Source organism: Trichechus manatus, unplaced genomic scaffold (assembly GCF_000243295.1).
Source record: "Trichechus manatus latirostris isolate Lorelei unplaced genomic scaffold, TriManLat1.0 scaffold00049, whole genome shotgun sequence".
In the NCBI taxonomy this organism is placed as follows: domain Eukaryota; kingdom Metazoa; phylum Chordata; class Mammalia; order Sirenia; family Trichechidae; genus Trichechus; species Trichechus manatus.
Window position 1 is genome coordinate 9,143,137 of NW_004443985.1, and position 21,329 is coordinate 9,164,465.

The following is a 21,329-nucleotide window of genomic DNA, read 5'->3' on the forward strand; positions in this document are numbered from 1 at the left end:
GCAGGAGAAACCGAAGCTTCACAACGAAGCTAAATTTGCTCCTGGCTGAGGAGCTGGAAAAGCTGAAGGAGATGTGGCTGGAGCTGAAGGAGCTGCGTGCCTGGCTCCTTCCCCAGGTCAGCGACGGGAACCAGCAGAGCAGCAGTCACTTGTACAAGCTGCAGTGGTGCCTGATGCCCTGTTCTTGTGTGTGCACTGACCTAAGAAGCTCTGATAGAATATGGCTGACGCTTCACTTCATTCCAAATCCCACAATAGAGGTTTCTTGTGGCCCATGCTACCAGAATTATGCAGGGCAAGGCATCCTGGAAAACAAAGTTCCAGCTCTTGTAAACTGACCCAGAACCAATCCACCACACAGGCTACCTATGCTAACTCATTCTTCCCTCCAGGCAGTCTGAATTAATACAGTTTTACCCTTTCTCCACCTTCCAGTTCTGTCCTTGAAGAAGCCCTGGTATTCCTCTGCGTTGTACTCACAGATTCAGAAACAGATCACGCTATGCAGGATGGGAGAATGTGCCATGGCGGGAGTCCCAGCCAGTCCCAGATTTGGCTGTTCCTTCCCTTCCCCTCTCAGAGTTGGGCTGTGGTACAGTTCTCATGGTAGTTCCCAAGTAAACAGGCCTTACTTCCTGGCTTTCTCTAATCAGGGTGGCAGGGGGGATGTGTCCACCTCTGTAGCAGCCTTCCTGTGGTGACAAGACTGTTTGTTCTTCCCATCTCCCTGGGGGAGAAGCTGCCTTATCTTTTCCGTGCAATGCATTTGGGAAAAACACATTTTTTGTCTTTTAAAGGAATTGATTATTGTACTTCTGACACTAAAAAGAAAAGCTGTTCTGGACCCAAACACTGACTTAAAAATAATAATCTAAATTCCTCTTTCACTAGAGAAAGGACTGTTGTTTTGGTGGTGATTGGTGGTACACTCTGGATCACTCTGTGTACTCAAAATATGCTGTGTATGTGTGTACGTGCGGGAGACACAGCGAGAGAGAATGAGAAGGACATACATAGAGCGAGAAATCATTTGAAAAAAATGTTCCAAGAACCTGACCTAAATTTCCTGTTTGGACAGCTTCCTTGATCCTCTAGAGCCAATGATATGAGGAAAAGTGCCTGCACAGATAGAAGAATAGCCTGGGAATTTGTAGAGATTGGTTGAGGACCTCAGGGTTTGATGATAAACTTTAATGAGCAACTGTATGCGATTTAATTTCTAACTGATCTCTGCACAGAAGTTGTTTGGGTGAGGGGGTCCTAGGCTCAGTTCCAGAGGCTTATGACAATGCCCTTCGTGAGGAAAAAAAAAAAAAACTTTAAAAAATACATATTTGCAATTGCAAGGAAATTTATCATCAATTCTGCATTCCTGCCATATATGTAAGGTAGATTCTCATCTTCCCTTCCATTCATACCAGAGAGCATCAAACAGCTACTGGGATTTCCTTTAGATAATACAATTCTGTACGCATTACTGTTGGCCCCTTTTCCTTCCTTGGTCTTTTCTGTGAGGTTCATTCAGGATACACAATGGAGATAGGGTGAGGCTAGTTCTGGGTTCACTAATACGGAGTAATGTGTTGTTCCCCATTAATGCACTGTAAAGTGAGGCTATTTGTACATTTTCACTTCTGAGAAGGTTGATGAACCACGGCCAATTGTGTGTTTGTAATCGCGTGTGTGTGTGTGTGTGTGGTGTTCATGCATGCGTGTGGGCATGTTCAGTGACTCACTATCCATGAAAATATTTCCTGACTTCAGTGTTGGTTAAATAGGCATTTATATAATTATTCACTATGTGCAAAACAAATCTCTATTTGGAATCAGAAATGAGTCCTGAAGAATTTCCTAAGTTAGCTGGTGGGAGAGTCCTGCAGTTAACCACAGTACCCAGCAGAAAGAACTAATGGCTGCAAGTAGAGGAAACACAATGCATTTTGGGAACTTGGAGGAAGGAGGAATTAATTCTTCCATCTGTGGGACTGGAGGAAGCTTTATCAAGGTCAGCTTGAGTTGAGTTGAGCCTGGGAGGATAAGTAGAAAGGAGATAAGAGATAGGTAAACAAGTTTAAAGGAACCACATCCACACTGACTGGATGAATGCCCTTGTTTCCTTTTTTTATGAATATTTCTTCATCATCTTTTTCTTGTTTTGGAATATTCTGGACCGCTTAGGGATCTTTTTCCATCTGCCAAGGTAGAGAGTAGAGCACAGGATAGAAGTGATGTCTAAACTCTAATAGTGAGAGCTCATGAACGTCAAGCATCTCCCATCCTCCAAGTACTTAGCATGGATTTTCCCACTTAACCTTCACAACCACTCTGTAAGAGAGATACTGTTATTATGTCCATTTGAGACTTCCAAGGATCAGGTAACTTGCCCAAAGACAAAGCTAGTAGGTGACGGGATTAGGATTCAAATCCAGACAGTCTCAATCAGGAGACTGGACTCTCAATATCCTACTACACTGCCTCAACGGAGCATTCAATGGCCAATTATTCTAGAGCAGGTAGATCTGAAACTTGCTTTGGTTCAAGTTGCCTGTCACCCAGGACAGGCGTGTTTCCTGGGCGTGGCTGTGGACTAGAGTGAATCACTCGCCTCTCTCATCTCCTCCTTACTCTTCATTACCACCGGGGATCCCTTCTCCCAGGTTGCTGCTATGCCATGAACACTTAATTCACCTCTTCCTCTCAAAGCCTCCTGCTTTTTCCTTCTGATTCATACTGGAAATCACTTGAGATTAATATGTCAACAATTTCTATTTCAAGTTTTATTCTCTAACTAACAGCAACACACAGCTTTCACAACCCACAAGCCATAATGAACACCCTTCATGTTGTGACTGAGAATGATGTCTCAGGGGACATCACAATCCCAGGAAGAATGTCTAAAATGCTATTTCCAAATAACATAACCTGCCTTTCTAAGCCTGTGTTTTCTAGAAGGTTAATTGTTTCAGATTGGGACTGGCCAAGGCCTCAGTTATTAAGTTCCTATGACATGGTACTCAATCCTTTCCTTTTGTATCCTGGATCCTGTGTAAATTAAGAGAAAGCACGAGACTAGCATCAAGCAATCGGGTCAAATCCTGACTGCTATTTATCACTAAGCTAACCTCTTCACGAATGCTGGCCAGTATTACTCCAAAGCCTGTGTTCCTTCCACTAAATGGCAAAACCTTACCTTGGAAGGATCAAGCACCACATTCTTCAAAAGTCTCAAGCAGGAAATGGGTTTTCTCTTTGAGAAAAATCTTTTCTAATGAGCCAGGATGATCCACCTCCATCTAGACATAACGGACTCATGCTTTAAGTCTCCTCTTTATGAAACGGCATTGGCTACCATGGCCCATGCACCTGGCCATATTTGTCACTTTTTCTGGCATAAGCTGTCCTTTTTTCTTGCAGGTGGAAAATTACTAGTATTAATACAGTCTTGGACCAGCTAATTAGGTGCACTGGAGTCCTCCCAATGGGGTCAGTGCCTAATTTCATTTGCAGGCAGCCACCTGCAGGCATAAATTGTCAGCTTAACACAACACACGTGGAGGGGGATAGCGAAAGTTTCCAATACAGTTCAATTGTCCCTATGGCTGTACCATTTAGCACAGAATGCAGATATGTGCAGGTGTGTGTGTATGAGCACTTGATTTGTGAGTACAAGCAGGGGAAAGTGGAAGACAAGGCAAAAAAAGACTGAGAAAGCCAATCATCCCTATAGTCTAACAATAAAATTCAAACCATTTGAAAGCATCTCTTTGAAACCATTACAAATGTACGCTCCCACTGTAACATCCTGGTTACGATCTTGCCTTTGGAGAAGTTTAAAAGCAAGTTTTAATCTAAAGATTGCTCACAGCGGAAGCAGCATTGGACGTGCCAGGATGGGTCTAAGCAGTGTGCTTGCTCGTCTGTTCAGCTACGTGGTAACTCATTCAGAGTGAAGCTAGTTTAGTAAACATGAAGTGAGATACAACACAGGAATGATGAAATCATACCTTTATTTGGAAATGGCCTTGTGCTCTACTTTTAAAAAAAAATGCCCCCCTTTGGGGGAAGAAGTGAACCTGCCTTGACTTTATTTTTATAAGCTGAGTTGTAATACTGACTAAATATTTTAGTCAAACATTTTTTTGATGAACCATTTTGGGACAGAGCAGAACCAGAACTACAACTGAGCAGGGTAAAATAATGGTGACCCCATTAGCTGAACATGTTAAAAAGGATCTATAACCTCAAAACTGGAAACACATCTCCTATCAAAATTGACTTCCTTCACAATAACAATTCCTTCTAAATAAAAATTCTCTAGCAATCCCAAGCTGGTAGGAGAAATTACTTATTTAATGCAGGGAAAGCAACACAATAACAAACAAACAGAATTTGTTTCATAATCCAAGTTTGGGTTTGATAGTGACTAAATTCTCCCGGGACTGCATGGGAGACAATGCGTTTATAACGGTCTGTCATAGGTAATCGATATCATTCTTTTCGATCTTTGCCCTTCACTTCATCTCTTGGTTTATTTTTTAATGAGCTGGCCCTTTCTAACAGTGTTCTGCTCTTGCTTTCAGCAACAGAGTCACGCAGAGCTCGAATGATGAGTACCAGGAAACCACATGGGCCTACTGCTTATGAAGGAAAACCCTGGGCTAGAACAAAGACACCTGGGCCTGAAGCCGCCACTGCTGCTTATCAGGCCGTGACATGCAGAAAAACACCCACCCTCCCTGGCATCAAGCTCATCAGTGGTAAAATGCAGATAATGATAATTCCAACTTTATAAAGCTGTTGAGAAAATTCAGTGACGTGCGTCACATAAGGCAATTAGCACAGGGCCCGGCACATTGGAACTGCTTATTAAGGGTGAGGAATTATTGTCATCACTTTCAAGAGACCAAATTAACACGTTCTTTGCTAATAACAGCGTAACCTTTAAGTTGTCCAGATGCTTTACTTTAGGGAGTAAATATGTCCTAGATTGTTTGTAACTTTTTATTGAAATATATAGAGTTACATACAAGTGTTCGGTTTGATTACTTGACACATACATACATATGTGTGTGTGTATGTGTTTATATATATATACACACACATAAAATCACAAATGGTTTGTTCTCGGCTATTAACTAAACGATTGGCGGTTTGAATCCACCCAGTGGTGCTGCGGAAGAAAGACTTGCTGATCTATTTCCACAAGATTACAGCCAAGAAAACCCTATGGAGTGCAGTTCTACTCTGAAACATGTGGGGCATCAGTTTGATGGCAACGTATTTGCTTATATATACACCCATGTAAACAAAACTCCAGTCACGATATGGAGCATTGCCATTACCCTAGAAAGTCTTCTTGTACCTCTTTCCAGCCTATGCCCCTCTCCTCTAGACTTTACCGCTATTTTGATTTTTATCCACAAATACTAGTTTTGCCAATTCTTGAACTTCCATATAAATGAAATCAAACAGTATGTACTCTTTTGTGTCTGCCCTTTTTGACCAACATAATGTTTTTGAGATTCATCCACACTATTGCATATATCAGTAGCCTGTTTCTTCTCATTCCTGAGTGGGATTCCATTATAGTGATATACCACATTGTTTATCCATTCTCTTCTTGATGGGAAGCTGGGTTGTTTCCAGTGCTGTTTGTAGTTTACTTTAGAATATCTTGGTAGAGACGGTATGGTATGTATGCGTTTGTATTAGTTAGCTTTATTCTATACCTTATATGTGGCACTTTATAGGCATTTATTAAATGATTACCAGTTAATTAGTTGCTGTCAACTCGATTCCTACTCATGGCAACCCCACGTGTCAGAGTAGAGCTGTACTCCATAAGGTTTTCAATGGCTGTGACCTTTTCAGAAGTACATTGGCAGAGCTTTCTTCCAAGAAACTTGAAGGTAGATTTGAACTTCCAACCTTTTGGTTAGTAGCTGAGCATGTTAATCATTTGCACCACCCAGGCACTTCCTTAAATGAATAGTATATCAGAATCTAATAGAACTGAACTCCATGCTTCAGAGGGGTACCATAGATGTAGGTTCTAAAATGGTTCATGCATAGCCATAGATTGCGAGGATTCTTTGTTGCATGACTCCTACAGGAAGGTTGACTGAATCTGGCAAGTAAAAGACTGTTGAACCTGTCCTGAGTGACTCATTCCTCTGCTGGGCTATCAGAGAGCACACAGAAGAACAGAGAGCTGGCACTTCTCAGCTTTCCTTTCTAGATTATAAACTGTTATTATATCTGTTTGTTAAGAAATTTACATGTGACAGAGTTTGGTATTAGACTTGTATTCATTGCAACCTGGTTATGATAGCAGGGAAAGACGTGAATAGCCCTCATGTACTACCAACAACTAGAACTTATTGATATTTACTAAAAAGGACATGATAATTGTGCATAAATGACACAATTGGCTTAATACAGAAAGAGTGGATTTCATGAAATTTAACTGTAATACAGAATCATCATAAAGCAAATGCCATTTTTTCATTGACATAACCATCTTCCAATGGCACCAGGTAAGAATTATTCTTTAGGAAGGAGTTATGAAAGCATTGGTGAAAAACAAGGCTCCAGGAATTGAGAGAATACAAATTGAGATGTTTCAACAAATGGATGCAATGCTAGAAGTGCTCACGAGTCTGTGCTAAGAAATTTGGAAGATAGGTACCTGGCCAACTCACTGGAATAGATCCATATTTGTACCCATTCCAAAAAAAGGTGATTCAACAAAATGCATAAATTATTGAACAATATCATTAACGTCACACACAAGTAAAATTTTACTAAAAATTATTCAAAATGATTGTAGCAGTACATGGACAGGGAAATGCCAGAAATTCAAGTCAGATTTAGAAGAGGATGTGGAATGAGGTATATCATTGCTGATTATCAGTGGATCTTGGCTGAAAGCAGAGAATACCAGAAAGATGTTTTAATGACTATGAAACTATGCAACACATCCAACCGTGTGGATCATTATAAATTATGGATAACATAGCAAAGAATGGGAATTTCAGAACACTTAATTGTGCTCATGAGGAACCTGTTCATAGACCGAGAGGCAGACATTTGAACAGAACAAGGGAGTAATGCGTGGTTTAAAATCAGGAAAGATGTGCATCAAGGCTGTATCCTTTCACCAAATTTACTCAATCTGTATGTAGACCAAATAATCCGAAAAGATGGACTCTACAAAGAAGAACGGGGCATCAGGATTGGAGGAAGGCTCATTAAAAACCTGTGATATGCAGATGACACAACATTGCTTGCTGAAAGGGAAGAGGACTTGAAGCACTTACTGATGAAGATCGGAGACCACAGCCTTCAGTATGGATTACACCTCAACAAAGAGAAAACAAAAGTCCTCACAACTGAACCAATAAGCAATGTCATGATAAACAGAGAAAAGATTGACTTTGTCAAAGATTTTATTTTACTTGGATCCACAATCAACAACCATGGAAGCAGCAGTCAAGAAATCAAACGAAGCACTACGTTGGGCAAATCTTCTGCAAAAGACCTCTTTAAAGTGTTCAAAAGCAAAGATGTCACTTTGAGGACTCAGGTGCGCCTAACCCAAGCCAAGGTATTTTCAATCACCTCACATGCATGCAAAGCTGAACAATGAATAAGGAAGACTAAAGAAGAAATGATGTCTTTGAATCATGGTGTTGACGAAGAATGTTGAATATACCGTGGACTGCCAGAAGAACAAACAAATCTGTCTGAAAGAAGTACAGCCAGAGTGCTCCTTAGAAACAAGGATGGCAAGATTTCATCTCACGTACTTTGGACATGTGACCAGGAGGGACCAGTCCCTGGAGAAGGACATCAGGCTTAGTAAAGCAGAGGGTCAGCAAAAGAGAGGAAGACCCTCAACGAGATGGACTGACACAGTGGCTTCAACAATGGGCTCCAACAGCAATGACTGTGAGAACGGTGCAGGACCAGGTGGTGTTTCGTTGTGATGTACACAGGGCCACTATAAGTTGGAATAGACTCAATGGCACCTAACAACAACATGTGTTTAGAAACTGAGTCTTAAATTTGTATTTGTTTAGGTATTTTGATTATTTATTTTTATTTACCTATTTTTTGGAGCCTTTAAGAACCAGTGGGATTTTAGGTTGAATTATATGGAACGGCATTCTCCCATTCTATCTGTACTTTTATTTCAAATTAAAGTTTGCATTCACATGCCCTCACTTCCTAATGACCTCATTCATACCAAAATTGGAACCTGGAAGCTGAGAGCTGGATTTTTCTCTGGCTCAGTTTCCTGTGTTCTGAAAGAAAATCCTTTTTCCCTACATTAATTGTCATTCTTCTTTTGTTAAGACTTAAGTGGTGTTAAGGTAAATCCTCATGTTATTCTCTCATGTCAACTTGAGCCTTTTAAAATATTGGAAACACTCCCACAAATTTTGTTCCCACAATTTCCTAGCATCGTTCATTGCTCATTTCGCAGATGCAAACAAAAAAACACATCCTTTTGTACATAACAATTGTAAACACTTTCCCAAGGTCAGGAATATTTATGTCAGGAAAGATCTATTTTACCAAAGGAACAGGATGTTCTAATAAATTCAGTATTCTGAGAATTATTGGAAGTACCTATCGAGGTTCCCATTGTAAAACTTTCTACTCCCACTTCACTGAAAAAGAGGTGAACCCTTCAGCTGTGCTCACTGCCTTCTAAACTGTTTCCAGCCAAGGAGCCCAAGTATTGGCTCAGTGTTTCACAGACTGTGAGAGGGGAAGGTTTATACTATTAAGGAAAAGAAGGGAGCTTTTGTGACTGAGAATTTTTAAGATTGTCCCAGTGTGTTATTCCTAGGGCTATTTCTGCTCTCACCCTAGTTCTCCTTACTTGGTTTGTTTTGTTTTGTTTCACTTGTTTTTTCTTTCGGTTTTTATCTTGATAGGCACCCTGGTGCTGCAATGGCTAAGCACTCGCCCGCAAACCAAAGGGTCAGCAGTTCAAACCCACCAGCCACTCTGTGGGAGAAAGATGTGGCAGTCAGCTTCCATGAAGTTTACAGCCCTGGAAACCCTATGGGGCAGTTCTACTCTGTCCTATATAGGGTCACTGTGAGTCAGAATCAACTCAATAGCAACAAGATTTTTTATCTTGCTGTTTAATTCTGCCAGGTCTAGAGTTTCTGGTTTGGATTACTGCCTACACTCCTGTGCTGACCAGTTATCTGTTGGCCTTTTAATTGTTTGGGGAGGAGGGAGCAAAGTGGGGAGGGGCATAATCTCTTGTCCTCAGCCAAAAGCTGGTCCTGACCAAACACCTTTTCTCCAGAGACTCAGTCACTTCATTAACACATCTCATGGGTTACACAGAGTGCCCCCCACTTTGTGAGAAGTTAGTACGTATTCCGTGAACAAAAATAACGCTAGTTTGTTTTTTTCTTCTATAATAGTCTAAGTATATATATTTTAGAAAAATAATAAGCATGTATATGCCATTCTTAGCCCGGCTGGCGCAAATGGCACTTGACCACTAACTGAAAGTTTGGTGGTTCGAACCCACGCAGAGGTGCCTTGGAAGATGGGCCTTGTGATCTGCTTCTGAAAGTTCACAGCCTTGAAAACCCAATGGAGCAGTTCTGCTCTGAAACACATGGGGTTGCCATGAATCAGAATCAACTCAACAGCAATGCATTATCATATCATTATGATATGTTAATTTGGCTTTCAAATGATAGCTTATTCCAAAGAAAATCAGAGAGATGTGTGAAGTTAATGCAGTTATGACATTATTGTGCCATTATGCCTGAAACTGCTTGACAAGGGCTGGATTTTTCACAATTCAGAATCTAGCTCACATAACTGGTTCTGTTAACTCCCAAGAGTAGCTCGATCTCTCAGGATGGATTCTTAGGGTCAGAAGCCTTTAGCATGCAAGGGTTGAACCCCATAGGCTTTGGAATCAAACAGGTTTATCTAAGGTTTTAATTCAGCTGAGTATATTCCTTACATATTTGAAATTCAGTTATTTCTTTTATAAATGAGGATCCAAATACCTGCCTCATTATGAGTTGTAATGACCAGATAACCTCATGTCTACACACACGCACACACAGCAAATAAGATGAAGCAAAGATGGTAGTTATGATCATCCAGAGAATGACTATAAAGCAGAATTTAAAGGAAGAAATGTATTTGCTACCCAGCTCAGATACTTGTGACTTGTAACATATATAATCCAAATTATATAGTTAGAAACTTGTGTAAACATAGAAGCAGAGCAGAGGCAATGACATCTAGTATGCAAATTTTAAATGAGGACAGGTTATGACAATCTAATTTCATCTCCATCAGATGAATATTATCTGCATCCAGGACCAGACAGGTAGACACCTGGAGAAGGGGCATCCTTGATCTGAGGTAAGCATTGTCAGGATTTCCTTCCAGATGGCTCAGCTCTCCTTCTCACTGACATATTCTTCAGTTATGTTAAGTCCTTCAGTCTGGGTCTAGGCATGTCTTGCTGGTCTTTGAATTAGAATTTCTCATGGTCATGGACTGAACTGTGTCTCCCAAAAATGTGTGTCAACTTGGCTAGGCCATGATTTCCAGTATTGTGTGATGTCCACCATTTTGTCATCTGCTGTGATTTTTTCTGTGTGTTGTAAATGCTGCTTCTATGATGTTAATGAAGCCAAAATTAGAGACAGCTTTGTTAATGAGGCAGAACTCAATCTACAAGATTAAGTTGGGTCTTAAATCGGTCTCTTTTGAGATATAAAAGAGAGAAGGGAACAGAGAGGCAGGAGGACCTATACCATCAAGAAAGAAGAGCTGGTAGCGAGGGCGTCTTTTGGACCCAGGGTCCCTGTGCTGAGAAGCCCCTAGACCAGGGCAAGATTGATGACAAGGACATTCCTCCAGAGCCAACAGAGACAGAAAGCTTTCTCCTAGAGCTGGCACCCTGAATTTGGACTTCTAGCCTCCTAAACTGTAATAGAATAAATCTCTCTTTGTTAAAGCCATTCACTTGTGGTATTTCTGTTATAGCAGCATTAAATAACTAAGACACTCATTAAGGTGGTTGTATCTCTCTTTTCTGCTCCATTTTTTAGGAAGAAGCCTTCCATTGGCATTTATGTGCTAATACAGTTGGGAGACTCACGGTGGCAATTAGATTTCCTATTACTCACAAGTCAAACACAATGCAACAACTTCATGGGTGACTGTGTTAAGAAGGTTCTCAAATCACATCCAGTTAAGCAGGAAACAGTAACATTGTTGATAAGTGATGGGTGGGTATGGAGATAGGCAGGGCTCAGGATGGTGGCAGAGTGTGAACTATTTCAAGTATTCACAATGCTTCAGATCTCATACAATAGCCTGAGAACTTAAAGGGGAAAAAAAGTATATACCTGATAATTATTTGTCTAAAACCTCTTATGAAAGTAGAAAGGGGAATATGCAATATTGTCTCCAGTTTTTTTAGTTTCCCTCCTAACTCACCCACTGTAATATATTTTGGCACATCCAGAAGCAGGCCAACTCTGAGAAGCCAATTAACCGAACGATCATTCTGACAAATGCAAATGTGTTCAGTGCCCAATTCTTCAAACTTTTAGTTTTGCAACTATTCTTTACTGGGTCACTTTTCGTTTTTGCCTTCGTAACAGCATGCTAAGATATATTCGCTATGTTTCTGTCCCTGATTCCTGTGTTCCAGAGACACAGGAGACTTGGAACATAAGGAAAATATTTCAAATGGATAATTATTGAACATGAAAATGCCTATAAGTATGTTATTATGCATGAGGGGATACTGATAGGAATTCTGCATATAGTCAATGAATATATTATTTTAAACAAATACATTCATGAAGAATACATTCCTAAATAGTTCTTGAATATCAGAAACTATTACAACTGTCAACTTGCATGATTAGGAATATATTCTTGACAAATACATTTATAAGAATGCTCCATACTTGAGAATGTAGTCTTATAATTACATCCTTCTTATACTCCACGGGATCTCTGCCCTTTACACCACAGCCTCCCCTTTTTCAATTCTGCTGTCCCTGCTTTCTCTTTCCTGTGTGCCCCCTCTCTTTACCCTGTAGACATTAGCTGGAGCAGTGGGAATTATGACGGAAACAAAATGAATATTCTTTAAAATACGGTAATGAGGACAAAATCAAAATCCCGGAGCCACAATTAGGAAGCTGAAAGGTATAAGTAAATTTGATCAATCAGTCATTTGGAGAATTGGCCTTTCAACTAATTGGCTTTAGGCAAATTGCCCACTCAGCAAATTGACTTCTGGTGAATTCACTTAGAACCTGTGTGTTTTGGGGAAGATACAGATTGGTGAAAACATGGGACTTGGAAGAGATTAGTGTTTTGTTTATAAATAGATAGTAAATAGTAAAATGTAGTTCTGTGCAAGCAAAGGTGACATGACTCAGCTGATCATTAGTGTGGAAATTTAGCTGATGTAAGTTATGTCCATCACTGACAATTTAACACAACATGCTAAATCAGTCTTAATAGAACTATAACCAGAATGTTCCTTAGAATTCAACTCCCTTACTTTGGACACATTTTCAGGAAAGACCAATTGCCAGAAAAGGACATCATATTTGGCAAACAGGAGGACTAGCAAAAATAAGGGAAACCCTCCATGAGGTGGACTGACACAATAGCAGCAACAATGCTCTCAAACCCACCAATGATCACGGTGGTAACTCAGGACTAGGCAATGTTTTGTTCTGTTATGTATAAGGTTACCATCAATTGGAACTGACTCAATGGCAACTAACAACAACAACACCTTTGGGTTCACTGGAAACCTCATCAATTTCACTGAATGTAGAAAATAAGGAAAATGAGCCTACCCACCACTGCTTCCTGAAAATGAGCCTAGTAAAGTTTATTTAATGAGCCCTACAGGGTTGTTATGAATCAGAATAGAATAGAAGACAACGAGTTTCATTTCTTTGACTGCGCAGTGGTTAAAGCACTGGACTGCTAACTGAAAGGTCTGCAGTTTGAACCTGCTCGTCACTCCATGGGAGAAAGATGTGGCAATCTGCTTTCGTAAAGATTTACAGCCTTGGAAACCCAATGGGGCAGTTCTACCCTGTCCTATAGGGTCGCTGTGAGTCAGAATCGACCCTACAGCAGTGGGTAAAGTTTATTTATATTTATGACCACTTTAAAAGTAATTACCACCAAATTATTAAAGTGCCTAAATACTAAGTTTGGTGTATTTTGAAAATACAACTCATTAATTTTTTTTTTTATTTGTTTGTTTACTGGTCTTTCTTGAAACCCCATTGTTATAGCTCAGCTTCAAAGAGTTACTAAATGTTAAAGGTTTTATTTGATTGACTTATTTAACCATCACAACAACCCTATAAAGTAAATACTACAATTACTACCATTTTACAAGAGAAAACTGAACTTAGCGAAGTTAAGTGACTTACTTGTAGTCTTCCTGCTAGAAGTGGGGATTTAGAACTTATACTTGGTAGCATCACTCAATCTATACAAGCTCCATTAGAAATGCAACGTGTAATTTTACATATTTCTAGTTGTTGCTGTTAGGTGCTGTCAAGTCAGTTCCTATTCATAGCCACCCTATGTACAACAGAACAAAACACTGCCCGGTCCTGTGCCGTCCTCACAATCATTGATATGCTTGAGCCCACTGTTGCAGCCATTGTGTCAGTCCATCTCATTGAGGGTCTTCCTCTTTTTTGCTGACCCTCTACTTTACCAAGCATGATGTTCTTCTCCAGGGATTAGTCCCTCCTGATAGCATGTCCAAAGTATGTGAGACATAATCTCACCATCTTTGCTTCTAAGAAGCATTCTCATTCTACTTCTTCCAAGATAGATTTGTTCATTCTTTTGGGAGTCTCTGATATATTCAATATTCTTCTCCAATGCCACAATTCAAAGGCATCAATTCTTTGGTCTTCCTTATTCATCATCCAGCATTCCCATGCATATGAGGCGAATGAAAACACCATGGCTGGGGTCAGGCACACCTTGGTCTTCAAGGTGACATCTTTGCTTTTCAACATTTTAAGGAGGTCATTTGCAGCAGATTTGTCCAATGCAATGTGTCTTTTGATTTCTTGACCGCTGCTTCCGTGGGTGTTGATTGTGGATACAAGTAAAACGAAATCCTTGACAACTTCAATCTTTTCTCCATTTTTCATGTTGCTTATTGGTCTAGCTGTGAGGATTTTTGTTTTCTTTTTGTTGAGGTGTAATCCATACTGAAGGCTGTAGTCTTTGATCTTCATCAGTAAGTGCTTCAAGTCCTCTTCACTTTCAACAAGCAAGGGCGTATCATTTGCATAACACAGGTTGTTAATGACTCTTCTATCAATCCTGATGCTGCATTCGTCTTCATATAGTCCAGCATCTCGGATTATTTCCTCAGCATACAGACTGAATAGGTATGGTGAAAGGATACAACCCTGATGCACATCTTTCATGACTTTAATCCACAAAGTATCCCCTTGTTCGAATGACTGCCTCTTGATCCATACAGGTTCCACATGAGCACAATTAAGTGTTCTGGAATTCCCATTTTTCACAATATTATCCATAATTTGTTATGATCCACCTAGTCAAATGCCTTTGCATAGTCAATAAAACACAAGTAAACATCCTTCTGGTATTCTCTGCTTTCAGCCAGGATCCATCTGGCATCAGCAATGATATCCCTGATTCCACATCCTCTTCTGAATCCGGCTTGAATTTCTGGCAGTTCCCTGTTGATACACTGCTGCAGCTGCTTTTGAATGATCTTCAGCAAAATTTTACTGGCATGTGATACTAGTGATATTGTTTGATAATTTCCACATCCTGTTGGATCACCCTTCTTTGGATCCTGTTGGATCTCTTCCAATCGGTTGGCCAGCTAGCTGTCTTCCAAACTTCTTGGCATAGATGAGTGAGTGCTTCCAGTGTTGCGTCCATTTGTTCATTGAAATATCTGAATTGACATTCCATCAATTCCTGGAGCCTTGCTTTTTGCCAATGCCTTCAGTGCAGCTTGGACTTCTTCCTTCAGTACCATCCGTTCCTGATCAATGCTACCTCCTGAAATGGTTGAACATCAACCAGTTCTTTTTGATACAGTGACTCTGTATTCCTTCCATCTTCTTTGGATGCTTCCTGGGTCCTTTAATATTTTCCTTGTAGAATCCTTCAATATCGCAACTCAAGGCTTGAATGTTTTTTCAGTTCTTTAGGTTTGAGAGACGCTGAGCGGGCTCTTCTCTTTTGGTTTTCTATCTCCAGGTCTTCGCACATGTCATTACAATACTTTACTTTGTCTTCTCGAGCTGCCCTTTGAAATCTTCTGTTCAGCTCTTTTACTTCATCATTTCTTCCTTTTGTTTTAACTACTCGACATTTAAGTAAAAGTTTCAGAGTCTCTTCTGACATCCATTTTGGTCTTTTCTTTCTTTCCTGTCTTTTTAATGACCTTTTACTTTCTTCATGCATGATATCCTTGATGTCATTCCACAACTAGTCTGGTCTTCAGTCATTAGTGTTCAACACATCAAATCTATTCTTGAGATGGTCTCTAAATTCAGGTGGGGTATACTCAAGGTCGTACTTTCTCTTGTGGACTTGCTCTAATTTTCTTCAGCTTCAACTTGAACTTGCATATGAGCAACTGATGGTCTGTTCTGCAGTTGGCCCCTGGCCTTGTTCTGACTGATGATATTGAGCTTTTCCATCGTCTCTTCCTACAGGTGTAGTCAACTTGATTCCTGTGTATTCCATCTGATGAGGTCCAGGTGTGTATTTGCCATTTATGTTGTTGAAAGAAGGTATTTGCAATGAGGTTGTTGGTCTTACAAAATTCTATCATGCGATCTCTGGCATCATTTCTACCACCAAGACCATATTTTCCAACTACCAATCCTTCTTCTTTGTTTCCAACTTCTGTATTTCAATTACCAGTAATTATCAAGGCATCCTGATTGCATGTTCAATCAACTTCAGACTGCAGAAGTTGGTAAAAATCTTCATTTTCTACATCTTTGGCCTTAGTGGTTGGTCCGTAAATTTGAATAATAATCGTATTAACTGGTCTTCCTTGTAGGCATATGGATATTATCCTATCACTGACAGAGTTGTACTTCAGGATAGATCTTGAAATGTTCTTTTTGACAATGAATGCAATGCCATTCCTCTTCAAGCTATCATTCCCGGTATAGTACACCATAGATTGTCCAATTCAAAATGTCCAATACCAGTCCATTTCAGCTCACTAATGCCTAGGATATTGATGTTTATGCGCTCCATTTCATTTCTGATGATTTCCAATTTTCCTAGATTCATACTTTGTACTTTCCGTGTTCTTATTATTAATGGATATTTGTAGCTGTTTCTTCTCATTTGGAGTTGTGCCACATCAGCAAATGAAGGTCCTGAAAGTTTGACTCCATCCACGTCATTAAAGTTGACTCTACTTTGAGGAGGCAGCTCTTCCCTAGTCATATTCTGAGTGCCTTCCAACCTGAGGGGCTCATCTTCCGGCACTACATCAGACAATGTTCCCCTGCTACTCATAAGGTTTTCACTGGCTAATTCTTTTCAGTAGTAGACCGCTGGGTCCTTCTTTGTAGTCTGTCTTAGTCTGGAAGCTCAGCTGAAATCTGTCCATCATGGGCAACCTGCTGGTATTTGAGTACTGATGGCACAGCTTCCAGCATCACAGCACCATGCAAGCCCCAACAGTATGACAAACTGACAGACACATGGGAAGGTTTTCTAGTAGACATATTTAAAAGTAAAAAGAAATTAACTCAATTTTAATAATATATATTATTTAACTAAATATAACCAAAACACTATAATTCCAACATGAAATCTATTTAAAAATATTAATGTGATATTTACATTCGCTTTTCATACTTAGTCTTTAAAATGCGGTATGTATTTTATACTTAGAAAGCAAAGGGTCATTAAAAAAACAGGAAAGAAAGAAAAGACCAAAATAGATATCAGAAGAGACTCTGAAACTTGCTCTGGAACATAGAGTAGCTAAAGCAAATGGAAGAAATGATGAAGTGAAAGAGTTGAACAAAAGATATCAAAGGGCGGCTCAAGAAGACAAAGTATTGTATTATAATGACATGTGCAAAGACCTGGAGATAGAAAACCAAAAGGGAAGAATGTGCTTGGTATTTCTCAAGCTGAAAGAACTGAAGAAAAAATTCCAGCATCTAGTTGCAATTTTGAAGGATCTATGGGCAAAATATTGAATGATGCAAGACACATCAAAAGAAGATGGAAGGAATACACAAAGTCACCATCAATTAGATATTTCAACAAACAAACAGATACCAAGAAATCTGGAAGACAGCTAGCTGGCCAACCAACTGGAAGAGATTCCTATTTGTGCCCTTTTCAAAGAAAGGTGATCCAACAGAATGAAGAAATTATCAAACAATATCATTAATATCACATGCAAGTAAAATTTTGCTGAATATCTTTCAAAATGGCTGCAGCAGTGTATCGACAAGGAACTGCGAAATTCAAGCCAGATTCAGAAAAAGACATGGAAGGAGGGATATCATTGTTGATATCAGACAGATCTTTGATGAAAGCAGAGAATATCAGAAATATATTTACCTGTGTTTTATTGACTATGCAAAGGATTCAACTGTGTGGATCATAACAAATTATGGATAAAGTTGTGAAGAACGGGAATTCCAGAATACTTAATAGTGCTCATGAGGAACCTGTACATAGTCCAAAAGGCAGTCATTCAAACACTACAAGGGGATACTGAGTGGTTTAAAATCAGAAAACGTGTGTGTCAGGGTTATAGCCTTTCACCATACTTATACAATCTTTAATATGAGAAATGATGTGAGAAGCTGGACTATATGAAGAACACGGTATCAGGATTAGAGGACGACTCATTAACAACCTGCGATATGCAGATGACACAACCTTGCTTGCTGAAAGGAAAGAGGACTTGAAGCACTTACTGATGACGATCAAAGACTACAGCCTTCAGTATGGATTACACCTCAACCTAAAGAAAACAAAAATCCTCACAACTGGACCAATAAGCAACATCATGAAAAATGGAGAAAACACCAAAGTTGTCCAGGATTTCATTTCACTTGAGTCCACAATCAACACCCATGGAAACAGCAGTCAAGACATCAAATGACTTGTTGCATTGGGCAAATCTGCTGCAAAAGACCTCTTTAAAGTGTTGAAAAGCAAAGATGTCACTTTGAGAACTAAGATGTGCCTGACCCAAGCCATGGTATTTTCAATTGCCTCATGTGCATGGGAAAGCTGGACAATGAATAAGGAAGACCAAAGAAGAATTCTTGCCTTTGAATTACGGCTTTGGTGAAGAATACTGAATATACCATGGACTACCACAGGAACAAACAAATCTGCCTTGAAGAAGTACAGCTAGAATGCTCCTTAGAAGCAAGGATGGTGAGACTTCATCTCACGTACTTTGCACGTTATTAGGAGGGACCAGTCCCTGGAGAAGGAAATCATGCTTAGTAGAGGATTAGCAAAAAAACGGAAGACGCTCAATGAAATAGATTGACACAGTGGCTGCAACAATGGGCTCAAACATAGCAACTGTTGTGAGGATGGCGCAGGATCAGGCAGTGTTTTGTTCTGCTGTACGTAGGGTCGCTATGAGTCAGAAACGACTCTATGGCACCTAACAACATCTTATACTTACAGAACATCTCACCTTACACTTGCACATTTTGAGTGCTCAAGCCCTAGGTGGTGAGTGGCTACTATACTGGACAATGCATTCTAGATCCTTGCCCCTCCAAATGTGGTCCACGGACCTGCAGCGTATGTATTACCTTATGAGAAATGCAGGTTTTGAGACCCCACCACATTTTTATTTAATCAGAATAATTTTATCGAGCTGCCCAAGGGATTGATTTGAGAAGCACTGCTCTAGATGCCATGCTCTTTGCCATTTTACTCTGTTGCTGCTCCAGGTTGCCCATTTGCTACTTCATTTAACACATGTATTGAATGCCAATTACATGGCAACCCTCTGCTAGGTAACACTGATAGCAGTGTTACATTGTCAAAAGCGCACTGGCTTTGAGATAAAGTAGATTACTAGCTATGGTCTTAGAGTTGTGCACAATTACTTAACCACTTTGAGCCTTAATGTATATACATATACACTAGGAGAGGGCATTGTCTCCAGAAATAAAAATGTGTATCCCAGTCTTCCTGTGACCAAGTTTTGGCCAATGAAATATTAGCCCAAGTGTTATTTCAGACTTCTGGAATGGTTTCTTTAAGTTTCTGACTCAATTGAGATTTATATACCATTTCCTGTCTCCCTTCTGCCTTTCAGCTCGGCATATGAATATGATGACTGGAACTCCAGCAGCCACACGGAACCATGAGGCAATCTTAAGTCTTGAAGTCACATGCTAGGATGGTAAAACAGAAAGACAGAAGTTTCCCAGGTTCCAGGCTACTGTGGAGTCTCCACACAAGCTCTATTGCCTCTTTCATATTCCTTTTCTGTGAGAGAAAAAGTTCTACCTTGTTTAAGCCACTGTTGTTTTGGATTTTTGGTACATGCAACTGAATCTAATCCAATTACACATATCCAAAATGTTTCCTGTGCAGCTTAAGTAAGCTAATATATGTAAAGAGGCTCAGGAGGCACTATGTATACTTCAATTTTTTTATAGAGATGAGAGATACAGTGCTGACCCTCAGAGAACTCAAAAGTCATTAGAGGGGAGATAAAAAAGTAAATAAGAATTTAGAATAAACATTTCTCTGAAATGCCATGGATTATTTCTTGCCTTAGGCATATATATATATGTGTGTATATATACATAAATACACATATTCTGACCTACTAAAATTCATAACACAATAATGTTGTAACTAATGCTAAACATAGTCTAGGTGAAATTCCTTCCTTGAATCAGTAATGAGATGTTATCAGTGGTGTGATGCTTCTTAATCTAATCTGTCTCTACTGAATTGCTTTAAAGTTTTTATGTAGTGTCTGCTACCTTAGCAACATTGCCCCAGATCTTGCAACTTTGTCGTCACTCCCTCTGGGATTGCTTCTGGCCACAAAGGAGAAAATATGTCTCTTTTCTATGATCTTTAGCCACAGAGAAGGAAGCATAGATTTAATTTAGATGTATATAAATGCAAGGACCAACACCTGCATTTACAGAAATGTTAGGAAAGATTTTTAGGTCTTGAAGGAAACAGATTAAATTCATTTAATTTTACTTAGGGAAATGGGATTTAGAGATTAAAAACTGGCTTCTTTGTGCCCATGGCAAGCTGCTTATAAGGAGCAGAGCTGGGAGCATAAGACAGCATCCCTTCTTCCTAGTATATTATGCTTGTTAGTGCTCTAGTCTATACACTGTATACATACAGACATGCATACATACATACACATGGTGGTGATGATTAGTTTAAATGCGGGCAATGAGTTACAGCTTAACCAAGTGCTTTCACATGCATCATCACACTTGGGTCTTTCAAGAACCCTGTGAAGGAGCCAGTCTTTGCCCATTCTACAGATGAGCAAACTGAGATACAGAAACTTAAATCACTGTCAAAGTGGGTACACATTGTGGTAGAGCCAAGACTTGAGAGGGGCTCCCTTGAATTAAAGGAAGGAATGTGTAGGCACTCAGCATCCTGTAACTATGCATTCTGAAGGCATCGCCAAAATTCTCAAATTGGATTTCTTGCCTGTCTGAACCCTTTGCGATACTGCCTGATTTTCTATCACCCTGACTCAGGCAAGGCAGTTACAAAAGGAGCTCTTAGAGACACGTGCTGGGATATGATACGTTTTAAAACTGCAACCTCTTTCCTCTGAAATACTGACATGCCTCCTCTCCTGATATTTCTGAGTGTTTATGAAGTAGACAACTCTTTCCTTCTGACCCCTTGGGGAGACTCACCCTTGGAATGACTTCTGCAGGCATAGGAAACACCAGCTCTCTTGACTCAAGACTAGATCATCTGAGCTGTAATCTTCCTTCCAGAGTTCCTACAGGATCAGGTGGATGCGGAGACTTTGCTGGAAGGCACATCATTGCTTGAACTGTTCCCCTTCCCAGTTCTGCTTTCCCCTTGTTCTTACTGGTTTCCCATGGAAGTTTCCTTAATGAACCATTTGCACGAGAATCCACGTCTCAGGTACACTTCTACAGCACTGGATCTGACACAGAATCCACTAGGGAAAGGGCAAGTTTAGAATTGGAGAGACAGCTGTCACCATCCCTAGGAAATCC